Genomic DNA, 7,648 nt, shown 5'->3' with positions numbered 1-7,648 from the left:
AATGACATACGGGATTATATGAATCCTTGGCACTGAGGTTCAAACGATAAGATCTTCGTAGAATATGTAGGATCCAATATGGGCATCCAGGTCCCGCTATTGGATATTGACCGAGGAGTCTCTCGGGTCATGTCTACATAGTTCTCGAACCCGCAGGGTCTGCACACTTAAGGTACGCCGTTGTTTTATGCGTATTTGAGTTATATGGTTGGTTACCGAATGTTGTTCGGAGTCCCGGATGAGATCACGGGCGTCACGAGGGTTTCCGGAATGGTCCGGAAACGAAGATTGATATATAGGATGACCTCATTTGATTACCGGAAGGTTTTCGGAGTTACCGGGAATGACGAATGGGTTCCGGGAGTTCACCGGGGGGGCAACCCACCCCGGGGAAGCCCATAGGCCTTAGGGGTGGCACACCAGCCCTTAGTGGGCTGGTGGGACAGCCCAAGAAGGCCCTATGCGCCATAGGAAGAAAATCAAAGAGAAAAGAAAAAAAAAGGAGGAGGTGGGAAAGGGAAGAAGGACTCCGCCTTCCAAACCAAGTTGGATTCGGTTTGGAAGGGGAGACCTTCCCCCCTTGGCTCGGCCGAAACCCTTAGGGGTCCTTGGACCCCAAGGCAAGGCTCCCCCTCTTCCCCCTGTATATACTGAGGTATTAGGGCTGATTTGAGACAACTTTGCCACGGCAGCCCGACCACATACCTACACGGTTTTTCCTCTAGATCGCGTTTCTGCGGAGCTCGGGCGGTGCCCTGTTGAGACAAGATCATCACCAACCTCCAGAGCGTCGTCACGCTGCCGGAGAACTCTTCTACCTCTCCGTCTCTCTTGCTGGATCAAGAAGGCCGAGATCATCGTCGAGCTGTACGGGTGCTGAACGCGGAGGTGCCGTCCGTTCGGCACTAGATCGTGGGACTAATCGCGGGACTGTTCACGGGGCGGATCGAGGGACGTGAGGACGTTCCACTACATCAACCGCGTTCACTAACGCTTCTGCTGTATGGTCTACAAGGGTGCATAGATCACACATCCCCTCTCGTAGATGGACATCACCATGATAGGTCTTCGTGCGCGTAGGAAATTTTTTGTTTCCCATGCGACGTTCCCCAACAGGACCTAGACGTCCATATTGGATCCTACATATTCTACGAAGACCTTATCGCTTGAACCTCCACGTCAAGGATTCACAATCCCGTATATCATCCCCTTTGTCCTTTGGTATGTTACTTGCCCGAGATTCGGTCCTCTGTATCTCCATACCTATTTCAATCTCGTTACCGGCAAGTCTATTTACTCGTTTCGTAATACAAGATCCCGTGGATAACTCTTTAGTCACATTGCTTGCAAGGCTTGTTTGTGATGTTGTATTACCGACTGGGCCCCGAGATACCTTTTCGTCACACGGAGTGACAAATCCCAGCCTTGATCCATGCTAACTCAACGGACACCTTCAGAGATACCTGTAGAGCACCTTTATAGTCACCCAGTAACGTTGTGACGTTTGATACACACAAGGCATTCCTCCGTTCTCAGTGAGTTACATGATCTCATGGTCATAGGAATGTATACTTGTCATGTAGAAAACAATAGCAACAAAATGACACAATCATATGTTATGGTTATAGTTTGGGTCTTGTCCATCACATCATTCTTCTAATGATGTGATCCCGTCATCAAGTGAAAACACTTATCTATGGCTAGGAAACCTTAACCATCTTTGATCAACAAGCTAGTCAACTAGAGGCTCACTAGGGACATTGTTTTGTCTATATATTCACACATGTTTCCATTCAATACAATTATAGCATGGATAATAAACGCTTATCTTGAAACAAGAAATATAATAATAATTATTTTATTAATGCCTCTAGGGCATATTTACAACACCGATGAATTGTGGGTTTGTGTTAAGATTATTCCTGAGATTATATTGATTTCCTTGCTGGTCTATCATATATATGAATGATTATGATAGCTTCATAACTCTCTCCAATCTATTGATTTGGTTTGGCTAACTATATTGATTTATCTTCAACTTGGAGAGGTGCGTTGTAGTGGGTTCAATCTTGTGGTGCCCAATTCTAGTGACAGAAAGGGACAAGACATGTATTGTATTGCTGCTAGTAAGGGTAAAACGATGGGGTTGGTTCATATTAATTGGATTTACTTTGTCTACATCATGTCATAGTTCTCCAAGCATTACCTTGTGTCTCTTAATAATCTAGATGCATGTTAGATAGCGGTCGATGGGTGGAGTAATAGTAGTAGATGCATGCAATAGTTGGTGTACTTGCTTATGGATGTGATGCCTATATGTAATGATCATTGTCATGAATAAATATTGCATAACTTTGCACTTATCTTTAAATTGTCCAATAGTAATGTGTTTACCCATCGTATGATCTATTCACAAATATAAATACAAAAATAAAAAATACCTTGATGTTCTTATTTACTTTCTATTTATTTTCCATTTATACTTATCCAACTATCCAACTACACTACTTATTACTTGCAAGTAACGAGTTCAAAGGGATTGACAACCCTCTTGCCGTGTTGGGTGCAAGTGTGTTATCTTTTGTGTGTAGGCGCTGAAGACGGGAAATTGCATGGTCCTCCTATTGGTTTGATGAACTTGGTTCTCAGTAAGAGAAATACTTATCTATAGTGTGTTGCATTATCTCCTCCTCTTCGGGGAAAAACCCAACACAGTTCACAAGTATCAAGGCACTCCACAGACGATAGTCAAAAAGTGAGGATCTAAAAATGGTAAAAACCTAACCCTAACCATCACCAGTGTATACATACCCATAGATCAACGTCCATGTTGGTGTGCTCCTCCTCCTCGCTGCTATCTTCCAGATATCTCTAAGAGGCCATTGTCGTGGCGGCGGCGAGGTTGAGCGGCAGCGGCGGCGGAGAGGGAAGCAAGTGGGAGTGAGCGAGGAGGAGAGATTGGGAAAGGGCACTGTTTCCCTTACAGGAGCAGGCTGACTCGCTTAGTTGATTCGATAGTTAACGGTCGTTATCCCCTCCGCCGTCCACCACTAGCCATGTGGCCGCTTTTACATGTCAAAACTTGCTCATTTTTTCGTCTATAGTTTTTTGCCACTGTCAAATTTGCAGTGTAGTGCAAAGTGCTACATTTTATAAAGTGGTGTTTTTTCAAGAGCTATGACGCTAAAGTGGTGGTTTCCTACATTTTACTCTATTTAGTGGGACCGCCTAAGTACATCAAGTACCTGAAATTAAATTATATTTCAGTCACTTTGATTTTAAGCCGATGGAAGTGAAATCAACCACGAGAAAAGAAAACATAATGAAAAAGTAAAGAAAAGGTGACTGAAATCTGTTTTAATTTTAGTTCACTACCTTGGATGAGAAAACCAGCGGGCCAACAAAACTAGGGAGAAAAAGAAAACATGTAACCCGCTAAGCTGAACCCAGCTCACACTAGCGCTTCTTCCTTTCTCCTCTTTCTTCCTTCTATGACTTCTTCTTCCACCAAACCAGATCGGGTTCCTCCCCCAGCCGCCGCCATTGATACATCGTATATGAAAGAAGATGAAGATTGTAGAATAACGTAAGATCAAGAAATTAAAAGGGAAACAAGTGGCAGAACAAGATCCAAATCAGAAGACATGGACACCACTCCTTACACGGGTTAGAATTACCTAAAACACTAGCTGGCAAAACCAAATCATGCTCATTGGAAGCTACTACATCAGAAGAACAAACATTAAAACCCTAGTTGTCAACTAAATTCCTATAGCATCAGAAGAAAAATCGTAGATCAAGAGAGAAGAAACATGTTGTAGAACTCTGGTTCTCCCCTAAATTCTTATATCATTAAAAGAAAACTAGAATTTCTAGTTCATCAAAAGTTGCTACAACAATCATGATCCCCGGTTTACAATGACAACGTCAACTAGGGTGTATTATAGAATTGTGATTGTTTGACTACTTCTAGATCATAAATTGCTTATTAGCAAAATAATAATTAAAGGTACTAGCAAAATGCAAGAATAACAATGTATCACCATAATATAATTTATATTGCATGCCAGAACTTTGCTCAATCAACACAGTCAGAAATTCTACTGCAGAACATGTATGAGAGAAGAAAGAACTAACTTTACTTTGTCAATTATGAAGCATCCCCGAAAACAAATGCACCATCTGAAGAAGTAACTTGGCTCATGTATGATGGACACAATTTTGCAGATGGCAACGTTTCGAGAAATGAGAGAGTCATACACAAAGTTGATGCAACAAATAACTGCAGCAAAAAATCTACAAAGAGTGGACATAGATACAAGCATACCTTTATATATGGAGTTTCTATAAAGCAAAGTCCTCTCAAAGTTAAAGTATACCTGACCAAAAAATATATAAAGAATAAAGTAATGAAAAATGAAAAAATGAAATCACTGTGCTTTGCAGGAGTTATCACAACAACATTTGGCTGAGAGTGAAAATTACATGATCGAACACATTTGCACATCAAGATGAACAAAATGGACATGCAGATAACATGATGAATTTTGAGTACACCGACAATGACCAGGAGGACAACATGTTTTCTTTAGAAGATACAACAGATTCAAGCAACTACAACACAAGCGATGATGAAGAATAGTTTGTAGAAGATTTGACAATGAAGATACCTGGAAATACAAGTTCATAACCATCAACACATAACAAGAAGTACGAGAACTCAAGTATCCATAGCAATCATGGAGAATCATCAAAAACTCAAGAAGTTCAAGAATATGCAAATGACTTATCTGAAGATAACATTGCTGAGAGTGAAATTAGATAAAGCTCTGAGATTAAGTCAGGAAGGAGAGAGCAATCATGTTCCAATGTTGGGAATTATTTTTCAAAGTAGAAATGAAGCACATTGATTCCACAATGCTTTTGCAAGAGTAAGTAGCAAAAAATTACCACATTACAAGCTAGGTCTACCAAAAACTACCTGCTTTTTAATTTCCTAAAAAGCTACCACAAAATTGGTGGGCTGGGCCAAAAAACCCAAATGACTGAACTGTTAAAATTTTAGCGACGTTATGACAGGTTGGACCCGCTCCTAAACAAACCGTTTGTTGTCTCTTTGTTTCACCGTTACTTAAATGCGAGGCCCACATGTCAGGTCACTCTTCTTCCTTGTCCCTCCTCCCCCCTCCTCCCCTTATCTCTCTCGACTTCAGAAAAGCAGCAGCAACAGCACGACTGGAGGTGGCAAGCAGCAGCGGCGGACGGAGCATAAGCAACGACACGGTAGCACAGTAGAGTTGCGGCGGGCGTATGAGCAGCCACGACGATAACGCAAATAAGCACGACAGGCGGCCGACGCTAGCAGGAGCGGCAGCGGGCGTCCGAAGCAGCGGCGGTGGCGGCACAAGCAACATGACGGGCGAGCGGCGCTAGCAGAAGTGGCGGCTGGCGCATAAGCACCAATGGCGGAGGTGCATGCAACACGATAGGCGGTGCAGGCTGCAGCGACGGCGACAGCGCAAGCAGTAGAGTTGGCTCCGGCGACCAGTAGCCCGGGCAGGCAAGCGCCACCACAGGGAGCCCTCGTGACGAGGAGCTCGGGTGGGTGAGCAGCCCACGGGATGGCTCCGGCAGCCAGCAGCCCGGGTGGCGCCATATGCGAGCAGCTGGTGCTCGCCACCAGCCATGGCCAGAGCAAAGCCGGCATAACAACACATCAGCTCCGGCGACGAGCTCGCACGTGACGACCCGATTGCTTTTTCTATTTTTGTATATGGACCTGGTTGCTTTTTTAAAATATAATAAGGACTTGATTGCTTTAAAAAATATTTGGGACCCACTATCATAACATGTCAACGGTCAACGAAAACGTTGAAATCTAACGGTCAACCTAACAAGTGGGCCCGAGTTGTCATAATATAGGTTAAAACTTAACTGCTCAATCATTTGTTTTTTTTTTGGAACAGCCCATCGATTTGGTGGTAGCTTTTTTCTTTTAAAAAAAGGTAGTTTTTCGTAGCCCTAGTCTGTAATGTGATACAGTAGTTTTTTGCTATTTACTCGCTTTTGCAAACATAACAAGATTCTCAATCATCAAGCAGACAAGCAAGCAAATTAGAGATCAAGGGCCATTGGTACTGACCAGTCAGTCTCAAGAATAACTCTGAAATGCAACATGTCAGGCAAACCAAGACAGGAAAGCAATCAGAAGAAAAATGAGAACAAACCAACAGGAGTGGGATTTAAGAGAAGAAAATACAACAAAGCCAGAAAAGTGCCTGAAAACTCAGAAATGACAAAGGGGAGAAGAAGAAACTTAATTACAAGGACAAATTGCAGAGCTGAGATGATTGCTACACAAATTACAGGTGAGTGGACCATAACAGAAATCATACTAGAGCATAACCATGAGTTGAGTACACCAACTTAACTACATTTCCCCTCCAAATGTATTCGAAATGAATCTTATTTAAAAACCCTCGTCACGAGAAACGCGAATATGCAAACAAAATATAATTTGAACTTTCATTCAAAAGTTATGAAAGATAAAAATTGAACGTCAAAACAAAAGACGCGTGCGGGGGACTCGTGACCTCACACCTAGGTGCCACAAATCCTCTCCCCCAAGCTGACTCTTACTAGCCTGACTAGTTTTAAGCTAACGCACGTGATAGAACCTAGTACAAACACATATCCAACCTCTAAGATAGAAATTAACAAACCTACAAATCATGATTACTTACTAACACCCGTGACCCCCCTTATGGTAGTTGTTTCATCGAAGGAAAAAGTTCATTTTAAACCCTAAACTCGTAGAGGTTCGACGAAATTAACCTCAAACTCGAAATCCCTGTCGATTGCACCCTAAACTATGCAATCCCGGTCTAAATCAAACCCTGGGACTGTTTGTCAAACCGGGATTGCAAAGGATGGCCGGGATTGTTTTATTTCAGAAATTTTAAATAGTTCATGGAAATAAGAAAATGTTCACGAATTTGGCAAAAAAAAAAGCATTTGAAAAAATTAACGAATTTTGAAAAAACGTGACGAAATTGTGAGAGAAAATCACGAGTAGTTTAAAAAAATTGTTCAATGCACATTCAAAAATTGTTCAACACATTTTAAAGAAAACGTGACGAAATTGTGAGAAAAAATCATGAGTAGTTTAAAAAAAGTGTTCAATGCATATTCAAAAAATCAAGTTTAAAATTTCCGAAGTACAAACTAGCAGCATCTAAGAACAAATAAAATATTAACATCAAACCAGGAAAAGATTTAAAAACATCCAGCAAAGATATGACAGCTGACATGTACTTTTTCTAGAATATTTCGGACTTTCAGTGGGCGAAAGTATTGCATGCAAGAGAAGAATGCCACAATTAAATATCATAAGTTTAGTTGCATAAATATCTGAACCTAAAAAAGAATTAGAATGCCTCTTGTATGTTATTTCACTCAAAAAACAAAATCCCAGCAGATCCGCCGACCACCGTTTGCGTCAAGTGTTTATGCATTTCCACTGTCACTTGTGCAGCTTGTAAACAGCAATTCCACCATGGTGGCGTTCTACAGGCCGATCTGCTTTCTTTGAACTTTGAATGTATCATCATTTTCATCTTCACAAATGTTAGATTGCACTAGCATGATA

This window comes from Hordeum vulgare, chromosome 1H (assembly GCF_904849725.1).
Source record: "Hordeum vulgare subsp. vulgare chromosome 1H, MorexV3_pseudomolecules_assembly, whole genome shotgun sequence".
Taxonomy (NCBI): Eukaryota; Viridiplantae; Streptophyta; class Magnoliopsida; order Poales; family Poaceae; genus Hordeum; species Hordeum vulgare.
Note: the sequence above shows the minus strand (reverse complement) of the source record.